The sequence below is a fragment of the Coenobita brevimanus genome, chromosome 51 (assembly GCF_032717465.1).
Source record: "Coenobita brevimanus isolate Jiangsu-jjx chromosome 51, ASM3271746v2, whole genome shotgun sequence".
Lineage (NCBI taxonomy): Eukaryota > Metazoa > Arthropoda > Malacostraca > Decapoda > Coenobitidae > Coenobita > Coenobita brevimanus.
The window spans coordinates 39,342,305-39,353,596 of record NC_137004.1 but is presented as its reverse complement, the minus strand read 5'-3'; positions in this window follow the sequence as shown (position 1 = coordinate 39,353,596).

Sequence of the window (11,292 nt, the reverse complement as noted above, 5' to 3'; positions counted from 1 at the left end):
CGATAATATTTAAGCTCCTTCCTTCATTTTTTTTTTTAACTCTTCTTCAATCAAATTAAGCATTTTTATTTTCTCATATTCGCCCACCTTCCTTTCGTCCCTCCTCCCACGCCTTTCTCAATTTCTTCCATGTTCCAATATACACTTCTTCCTTTTTTGTTATTTTTTTTCTTTTCTCTCTGTTTACGGCCGCCATTCACATATTCACTTACATCTGAGTTTTTTCCCCTTCGTTCAATTTCCACTCCTCCTCTCGCCTCATAGTCTGGATTTATTTGTGGGGTTTTTTTTCCCCTTTCCTTACTTCATAGGCTTCTGTCAATGCTTCCTTTAATATTGTTCTTTCCTTGCATTATTTTATTTCTCTTCATTAGGTTTCGGTCTTTCAATTTCTTCATATCCATCGTGTTTTTCTTATCTTATTTCCCCCAACCAATTCCTTCCGAAGTTTTTTAATCCATTCACTTTGGCTGCGTGGCCGTCAGGAAGAAGAATAAGGCGTCTGACAACAGATAGACGAACAAACAGATAGATAGACAGAGTTGTCCCGGCCATGAGAGTTGAATGAACCGAGGGAGGCGGGTGTCTTTACGGAACCACACCTTGCATCTCAGGTAACAAAGGACCCGAGACGGTGCAGAATATTTCCCTCACCTGATATGGCGTCAAAAGCCTCAGAGAATTGCGCTTCCGGGGATCCAGTGTCTCTCTTAAGGATTCCCGAGTCTTTGCCACGACTTGCAGAAGCTTGTGAATGGGACTGACAATGAGAGGATGAAAAAAAGAAAGGAAATTGAAAAGAAACAAGACAAGGAAGGAAATTGAAAAGAAAAAAAAAATGTGTGAAAAAGATAACGACAACAAAAGAAAGTGAAAAAAGGCAGGAAAATTAAAAGAAAATGACAAGAAAGTGAAAAATAAGACGAGAGAAGAGGGTATAAAGAAAAAAAGACAAGAAAGTGAAAAGAAAAAACAAGAAAGGTAAGGGAAAAGAAAAAAGACAAGAAAGTGAAAATATAAATGCCAAGAAAGGAAAGTGAAAAGAAATGACAGAAAAAAATGTGAAGGGTAACACTAGGAGAAGTGAAGTACCGTAAAAGAGGGAATAGTAGAGGGCAAAAACCAAAAATGAAATCGAAATTGAGATGATCCAAAACAGGAAAATAGGGATGGCAATACTATTTTAACCTGGGAAAAGAGGAAAAAGAATTAAAATGGGAGGCATAGGGAAAATTATGTCCTTCGAAGTGGATGGGTTGGATAAAAAATCAAAGTCCTTTACTACCACACTGGGTGAAAACGAATTGGATTAACTCTGATAATGGCAGCTGTATTAAATTGAAAAAGATCTGACTGCAGGGAAGTTGCGGAAAAAAAAAAAATGGCTAGAGTAAAAATGGAACTTAAAAAAATAGAAAGAAATCATCATCATCATCGTCGTCGTCATCATCATCATCATTACTACTACTACTACTACTACTACTACTACATTATTGTTGTTGTTGCTGTTGCTGCTGCTGCTAATATCACCATGCAGAGGACAAAACGAGAAAGATCTGGAGGAAATTGAGCACAGAAAGACTGGGAATGATAAGAACAGAGGCTGGGGTGGAAAGTGAACAGGAAATACAGATAAAAGACAGGTGTGTGTGTGTGTGTGTGTGTGTGTGTGTGTGTGTGTGTGTGTGTGTGTGTGTGTGTGTGTGTGTGTGTGTGTGTGTGTGTGTGTGTGTGTGTGTGTGTGTGTGAGAGAGAGAGAGAGAGAGAGAAATATACATGCATCAACCCCTTTAAATCAATGATGCACTTTCTATTCTGGTGCTGGAGTGGGGCGCCTTCACGTGGTGGCAATGATATAACTAGGCGACTCCACTGACTGGTTATAAAAATGTCCTACAGCTTCCTCCATATCCCCTGAAGGGCGGATGGTGGACTGCTGAAGGGAAACTTAAGCCTGCAGTCCACCTGGTTCACGTTTCTTATGAGCCTGGGGTTGTAGTTACCGATACTATTACTGCTGCTACTACTACTGCTGCTGCTACTGTGCTACTACTAATACTGCTACAACAACAACAACAACTACTACTACTACCACTACTACTACTACTACTACTACTACAGCTACTACTACTGCTACTACAATTACTACTACTACTACTACTACTCAAGTGCTCTTGAAAGTTGACTAAAACTGAGTGACAAAAAAGAATATAATTAAAAGTAACGTTATCGGTCTGAAGGGGTTAATGAAGGCTATCAAATATAAAATTCGAAAAAGGTCTCAAAAAATGAAAAAATAATAATAATAGGGTAAAATAGAGGTCAACGAGGTGAAAGGGTTATGAGGGAAATTAGGATGATCATGAAAATAGGGAAAAAATATGTAAAGAAATATAAACAGTAAACACGACAGCAAGAAAAACAAGTGGTTGACATTCTCTCTCTCTCTCTTTCCTTCTGCACTAAAGGCCGAGTACTCCCTGTGAAGTAAATGGAGTTTCGCCTGCAGTCTTAAGGAACATCTCGTAAACAACATAATATTATTTTTCCCATCACCTTCCCTGTTTTCTTTTCCAGCCTCTAAAAACTCTACGCACAAAAACCTGAACTTCTAAAAACCTCTCCTTAAGCGGTAAACACTGTGCTAGGAGATAATACGTGAGAGAGAGAGAGAGAGAGAGAGAGAGACTTTGCAAATAATAAAGTCCTAGAGGAAAGGCAAAGCATTAGTGATAAGGAAGATAAAGTGGCTATTAAATAGAAAGAATAAAATAAATCGCTATGTAAGATGTGTTACGAGAGATTTTAAGTACCATAACACAGGGATATCATGGGGTATCACGCAAAATAAGTCGCTAGGGAAGAGGTGTTATGATGTCTCCTCCCGCCTTCTCCTAAGACAATGAGAAAACGAGGCAAGGAGCGCACAGGTGAGCCGGAAGCTGGTCACGACAGGTATGGCGTAATTAACAGGTAAAGGGGAGGATATGCACGCGTATAAAGCCACTAGCGTCATGGAATCGATGCAAGCGACGTAAATTCCTCTGCTGCTGCTGGAACGGTGTCTTGAGGTTGCATTTGTAAAGGTTCCCGACTAAAATAAGATGAAGGAAGGAGGTTTCAGGGAGTGCAAACCCCACGGCCAATAATCGGTTTAATTCAGAATCTTTCCCCTGCACTATGCTTTTGACTTCTGACTCCTCTCAAAATCGAATTAACAGGGAGTCAAGAGTGCAACACCTGCGCCCTACATCGGATTATAGGGTAGAGCCTTTAACCCTGCTCTGTGTGCTCTTAATCTTTAGCTAATTGTTTACAGGCCCAAAAACTTCATCCTTACCTGACCCTCAGTCCATCCATCAAGTTTGGATGTAGTCGGACCACAAGTGTTTAAGTTGGCCTCACCATGTGGTCTTGTCCTTTGTGATATTATTGTGAAACTAGAATACTGTCATCCTTGGCTAACCTTAAACCCTCCCACCAAATCTGATCTAAATCATATCAAAACTATCTGAGTTAAGGAGCCCATCCTTTAACCTTGTCCCATGATCTTTACTTCTGATCGATTGTCCTCTAAATCGAACTACTTCATCCTGTCCTGTTCCTCAACCCTTCCACCAAGTCAAAAGAGTTGACATCGGCCTTGACCCATAACATATGAATTTTCCAGCCAAAAATTGATCACCTATTCTTATGATGGTCCTCAATCACAATGCTAAATATGGTGCAATTCCATCCAACACACACACCCACACCCACCCACACACACACACACAAAACAAATTTAACCAAACACAACTCTCTTGTGCTTTCACACGCAGGTGTAATGTTTCCATAACAGTTATCACAGATCATTTTGTCCTTCATAATCAATCACTCTAAATACAACTCTAATTTATAAAGCGTGTGGCAGCCGTATAAGTGAAGCTAAGCGTATACACAAACATTCTTACCACTTACGCTTAGAGCAGTTTATAAATACCACCGCAGGAGACATAATAATAATAATAATAATAATAATAATAATAATAATAATTATGGCCAATAGAATTCTGGTACGGAATTTCCCGGGTACTCGTTGGCATTTTTCCGAGGACCGGTCAATGGACCATGGGCCCCTGAACTTATATTTGCATTTTTTTACTTGCCCTTCTTTTTCGGATGGAGGGACGAACTGGTTGGCTTTACTGCACCGCTTTCAGTAAGGCAAAAAAATAAATAAATAAAGGGGAGGGGGGAGTCCATGGGAAAAATTTGGGTACTATGAGTGTCCTTTATAAAACCATGAGCTCAGTTTCATGTAAAATTACTTAAAGTTTAAAGTACAAGCTTTTTCGCTCATATTAACACCAGTTTTTACGAAAAAGATCCTGCCATTAGCTAACTGAAAACGTTGAGAATTTAGTGAAACCCAACATGAATTTTAAGAACAGTTTAAGCCTCACATGTAGGATTATAACAAACACCTGCTTTTGTTTATCACCTTGAGACATCCTCCTCCAATGTCCTTACCAATACATATCCCACTGTAAACATAACTACTTTAATTTATCGATTTCAGTTAAGACAATTCGACGAAATTTACACATATCTCCTGTTGCTTATACCAACGATAACATAACCACCTTAAGTTACAGGTTCAAATTAAGACAATGCTACGACATTTACACGTATCTCATGTTACATACGCAAATCTTTTAATACGACAATCACCTCCCAATTTCTCACCTCCACATTTCATTTCCTCAAACTCATTTCTCTTGTTACTTATACTTCTCCCTATTCGACAATCACCTCCCAATTTCTAACCTCCACATCCCATTTCCCTCGTGTTCACTTCCCGGCAGCTTCTCACCTCACCAAAGCATCCTGCCCTTTGTGCCAGTCACTACAACAAGCATTCACCTCCGCTTCCTGCTCCCTCGAGGCACAAAGGCCCCCGCGTGTACAGGCTTCACAATGGGGGCTGGGATGAACGCTAGGAATGAGGAGGCTGGATATAATTTGGCCGGGAAGTCTGGATGATGCTTGTGAGTGACTGGGATTTCACTGGGGCTATACTCTCTTCCTTCCCTCTCACCTGGCCTAAAACTGCCTCCTCTCTCCTTTTTGAGTGTCGAGTTGTAACTAGAGATTAACACTGGAATATAATGGTAAATCCCAAAGAAGTGCTATGGTAAGGATTCAAGTCACAGTACTGTCTTAACCTGTCACTGAGATACGTATAATAAGCTCCCAAAGGATGAAAATATGAGCCAGGTCAAGGCAGTTGGAAATACAGACATCCTCATTTTAAGTAAAGAAGTGCATCATGAAAATCATTTTTTTTTTATAATTATTTTAAAAACTGGAACTGTAATTTGGAGGAAACTGGCAAATGAGCTTTATAGGCAACAGCGGAGCTTCAAAGGCAATACTTCTGTAATCTATTTCGGTCTTAACCCTTTAAATCCCACGGCATCTCGTGTTTTCTGCTTTTCCCTAAGGATTTCATTAACTATAAGATGGACTTTCCGGATTACAAGGATTAACTATACCCTTCATGAACCGCTTCTGTAACAGAGGTCTGCTAAGTTTAAAAAAAAAAAAAAAAAAAAAATCCTAAAAATTAATAAGCAAAAAATAGGTAACTAGATTCAAGGATTCAATTGTTATAAAAAGGGACACAAACATGATGATGTACAAAGACTTTCTGTAATTACTTTCCCTATCCTCTGCTACAAGGACAAAAGACACAGGAAGAGTTCAAAGGTGAGGGTGTATGAATGAGTGGATCTTACCTATACCTACATCCGGCTAGGAATGGCACGTGTGTGTGTGTGTGTGTGTGTGTGTGTGTGTGTGTGTGTGTGTGTGTGTGTGTGTGTGTGTGTGTGTTATTCCTCCTTTACCTCATTATTATTAATTGTGGTTATTATTATTTTTATTATTAATTTATTATTATTATTATTATTATTATTATCATACATTACCTATCACTTCCCAGTTCCTTGTCCACCAAACCGAATATCATCAACTCATATTCTTCTGTTGCTTCTCAGTTTTACCCCCAGGAAAATGTCTCGCCATAAGTAATATTGTTGTTACTGGTGATGATGGAGGTGGAGGTGGAGGTGGAGGTGGAGGTGGAGGTGATGGTGATGCTGGTGGAGGTGGAGGTGGAGGTGGTGGTAGTGATGGTGGTGCTGGTGGAGGTGGTGGTGATGGTGGTGGTGGTGGTGGTGGTGGCGTGACCCTAGCCTAATCTGACGTGATCCTAGTGAACTGTAGGACACCGGGCACTTCAACCGGGTGCTCTCAGATAAGTGTTGTTGAGAGAGAGAGAGAGAGAGAGAGAGAGAGAGAGAGAGAGAGAGAGAGAGAGAGAGAGAGAGAGAGAGAGAGAATTTCAAGAATAACAATAATCATTCTATTGTTCACCTGTCTTGTAATCGGATCTTAACACCACCTGAGTCATCAAAGGAGTCTGAGAGGGGAGGGGGAGGAGAAGGAGGAGGAGGAGGAGGAGGAGGAGGAGGAGAAAAATATGATGACGATGATGATGATGATGATGATGATGATGATGTCTGAGCGAAACAAAACACAGACATATCTTCAGCGGGAAAAAAAAAAAAAAAAAAAAAAAAAAAAAAAAGCAATTGCCCCACACCGACCCCGAAAACTGAGATAAATTGGCGTTAATAATAATGTCTGAGGAACTAATGAATGAACCAAAGGAAAAGAAAAGAATGGCCAAAAATATAAGTAAAAAAAAAAGAAAAAGGAAAATGTTGTGAGGAAGAATAAAGACAAAACTGTAAAGCGACATGAAAAACAGGCCAAAACTGTAGAGCGTTAAGGAAAAAATAGCAAATATATAAAGCAAACAGAAAAAACAGAGAAAAAAACAGGTCGAGGATGCAAAGCTAAAAGGACAAACTGATTAAAATTGTAAAGCTCTCTATCCTTCCACCCCCAGACGGCAAGCGAAAAGAACTCACAACCCTGAAAGTTGGGCGTCAAATAAAAAAATAAATAAATACAAGTTTAATAAAAAGGGTTGACTGTAGTTATAAAGAGAGGCGGAAAACACGGGAAAGAAACCAGACAGCCTAAGTAAACATTGTAAAGCCAAGGAAAGAACAGAAAGATCAAGTATGTAAAGCAGAAAGAGGAGATAAACGCAATACTGAAAAGGGAAATGAAAAAACTGCCAGTATCATAAAGAGAGAAAGAGGAGTCAAATTTGTAAAGCAGAAAGGGAAGGAAGAGGAGACAAAATGGGTCAAAATTTTAAAGCGCTCCTGAAGTAAAGCATAATGCACTGGCGACCCTGAAAGTTGGGCTTAAGAGGCTCTAAAAAAGGTTGACTGTGGAGGTAATGAGAGGAGGAAAACAGAGGCAAGTTTCAGGCGGGCTCAGAGGCGCTTACATCAACTATCGGCTGCGCAACACGGAGATCAAGGGCTTATGTTAACGAGCACTTTACCTGCATCGAGCAACACCACCTCTCTCACTCTCTTTGCTGGCTCTCTCTCTCTCTCTCCTTTTGTATCTTTCTCACTTCCCCTTCCTTTTTTTAGTTTCTCTTTCAGTTAAGGTCTCGGAATGTCTGTCTCTCTTTCTGTCCATCTACTGGTTCTCTCTCTCTCTCTCTCTCTCTCTCTCGACAGAAAAATACAAATAAATGGCTTAAGCAACAAAACATCCCTATGCATCTTAACCATAATAATATACACCCGTCGTCACCAAAACCACAGAAATATCAAATTTAACAACAGGTACTGGGACGTATTCTAAGCGACACAGGAGTGCAATGAGGAAGAAAGCAGAGAAGAGAAAAAGGCAATGAATCCAAGACCAACTTAAAAATACAAAGTTCAAGGCTTAACATAGTCACAAAGGGAACCTGGCACGCGGAAGAGAACCAAACGAAGGCGAAACCGTAAAGGAAATGAAAGAAAAATTGTCTGCAAGAGGAAATGTTCATGTGCAAGTTAATTATAAAGGAACTGGAGAAACACAAAGAGGGAGAAGCACTGGGGTAGATCTTGGGGGGGGCCAGGGGGACGGGGTTATATATCCCCCTCTGCACCTGGGTCGAGAGGGGGATGGAGTGACGTATTCATCTCTCTCTCTCTCTCTCTCTCTCTCTCATTCAGGCAATCCAGAAAAATTGCAAAATTAAACCCACAGTTGCCCCCAAAATACACAAACTACATGAAAAATTTTGCTACTTCAAAAACTGTAATAAATAAATTAAAATACGACGAAATCTGTTTGAGTTATTTCATGCCAGGATATATTATCACCGGAGGGACGCCCATGACAATCGTTCCGGGAATGAAATGAAGAGGATAACCAAAACAGTTTGTATCCAATTTTAGCCAAATTTGGTGGAAGAGTTGAAAGAGAGCCCCTGACGAAACCTATTTTTTTTTAAACAATACGTTAAAGGTCAAGGTCAAGGTCGCGGCAAGGTTGACTTTGACCTTGCCCTGTTACCTTGACGTTTGATCTATTATTCTAAAAAAAAAAATGTCCCTACCATAAGACAATTAATGGGGATAGTATTAACACTCCTAGCCTTCTATGACGCTCTCCCAGCTGAATAAAATCGTCTGGCGTCAGCTTGAATAAACTGTTAAAGAGTTTTCCCGACCGAGAGAGTGTTAATTACTCCCAGCCTCTCACGCCTCATTTCCCCGAATAACACCCTCATTAGCGGCATTTTTTTATTTTTTAGTAATGTATAAAATGAAAAAAGAAAAATCACTTCCAGCAACAAGGTCAACTAATCAGCATCACATGTCAGCACCAGATTTTCCTGACACTGACCGTATATTTTTTCTCCGTGTCTGTTTGCCTGTCTGTCACCCTGTCTATCTGCCTGTCTGTCAATTCAGCGTGAGGGGGGGGGGGTTAAGGACGCTCTTTACCATATTCTAAGTTAATCTTTTTTATGATTTCGTGACATCTCTTCCTTAGCGATTTATTCCGCCCACTGCACCTCAGAACTCTTTTGTACGACGTTACTGAAACTATGTCAGTTCTAAAACAACAAAAATAACATGGAAGGGAATGTCAAGACGTAATACACAGGATAAATTGCGAAAGAAAAGGTGCTACGAAGCCTCCTGTACCACGTAGACTATAATCTATCGTACTGTGAGAGTGAGAGAGAGAGAGAGAGAGAGAGAGAGAGAGAGAGAGAGAGAGAGAGAGAGACGCATCAAATGGCTGACCGCACGCACACACACACACACACACACACACACACACACACACACACACACACACTGCACGTTCACCATCAGACACACACAGACTGGCAAACACACTCAACTGGCGATACACAAGCGAGACAGCAAACAAACCCAGGCAGACCCTCTCTCTCTCTCTCTCTCTCTCTCTCTCTCTCTCTCTCTCTCAGTCGTGTTATTCCCTCGTCAGCGATTTTTCATCCCCCGTCTCTGTGCTTGCCGAGGTAAAGGAAGCTGAAGGGAGGACCATGCGGAGTGAGTGAATGGGGCGGAGGCGCACGGTGGGATGACTGAGGCGAGGGTGAGGTGAAGGGCTGCTGTGAGAGGAGGTTGAAAGGTTGCGCAGGAAGGTTGGGCGTTAGTAAAATTGGCTTGGGGTTAGAGGGGTTAGAAGACAGAAGGTATGTTACTATTTTTAGTGATGAGGTTAGCTGTCTCAGTCTCCTATGACTCACTCTCAGCTCAATATAATCGTCTGGAATCAGCTGAGAGTCGAATGGTAGAGCTGTTCCGACCTTTAGGGTGTCAAGGTAGGTTGTGGAAGGGTCAGGTTGCTCGGAGATGGGGTTTTAAGGTGCTGTGAGAACTAGTGGGGTTAGAGAGGTTAGGGAACTGTAACTGAGGTGTGGGGCTGGGGGAAGGTGCAATAAGAACGTAACAAATGCAAACAGGTAAAGCAGGATAAATGATTGGAGAAATAGATCATGAGGTTGGGGAAGGTTGGAGATTAGGGTAGGTCGGATTTTGAAAGGTGATCTGTGGTTATTAAGAGAGGCTGTGGACCTGCGTTGGGGGTGACAAGCTGCTGAGGAAGGCTGTGGGGTTGAGAAGGAACCTTGGGGTTGAGAAAGGCAGCCTGGAGCTTTACAATGCAGGGTCAGAAAGCCAGTTTGAGGGTTACCGTACTTAAAGAGGTTATAAGACTGAAGGAAAGGTAAACGAATATATATACTAACATGCAATCTGATGTACAACTTAGGTTTATGAGAGACTGTGAAAGTTTAATCCTTCCTCTGATCTTCCTGGCAGGCCTTCTCACCAGCCTCGCTTCTCGGAACAGAAGTGTCTATAACTACACTTTGTTCATTTAAAGTCAGAGTAACACTGACATTCTCTCTCTCTCTCTCTCTCTCTCTCTCTCTCTCTCTCCATCCCATTCACTCCCTTATCTCACTCCCTTTCTCCTCTCCCTCTCGTCCTCGGGAATTCTTAATTAGCCTTGAGAATATTCAGCACGAATTGCTTAATTTTGCTAATGAGATGCAAGAAAAAGCGAAACTTCATGTCTAGCGGCTGGACATGAGAGGTGAGGAGATGAGAATGGGGGGCAGGGAGGAGGGGTACGGGACGAGGGAGGGAAGGAGAAGGAGGAGGAATAGAAGAAAGTGGGAGGACGAGGAGGAAAAGGAAACAGAAAGGGAGGGAGAGAAAAAGAGGCAAGCAGATTAAAAGATGGGTGGGGGAGTGAGACGAAAGAGGGGGAGGGTGGAGTGAGACGGGAGAGGGGAAGGGGAGAGTAAGGAAAGGAGAGAACAAGGAGAGGGAGAATGGGAGAAGGAGAAGAGGTATGAAAGATGGGGAGAAGGAAAAGAAAGGGGGGAAAGAGGTGGAAAGGGTTAGTGTATGAGGTGGAGGAGAACAATTTGGAGGGTGATGTGTGAAGGGAAGGATGAGTGAGAAAAAGAGGAGGGGAGAGGAGAAAAGGGGAGAGACGATAGGGTGTAGGAGAAAAGGGAAATGGAAGAGCCGAAGGAAAGGGGAAGAGAAAGAGACAGATGAAGAGGAGAAGGAAGAGAGAAAGGTAGGGGAAGAGAAAACGAGGAAGGGAAAAGATGGAGGAAAGGGAAGAAAAAAGGAGAGAAAGAGGGAAGATGAAAGGAGAGGAGGGAAGCCTGAGAGGAAAAAATGGAGAGGATGATAACGAAGGTAAGACGAGATGGGGAGGGATATGAGGGCAGAGGCTGTGGAGGAGGAGGAGGAAGGAAAGGGGAAGAATATAAGGAGCGTGGAAAAGAAAAATATATAGGGCAGAAGGAAAAAAGGGTGAAAA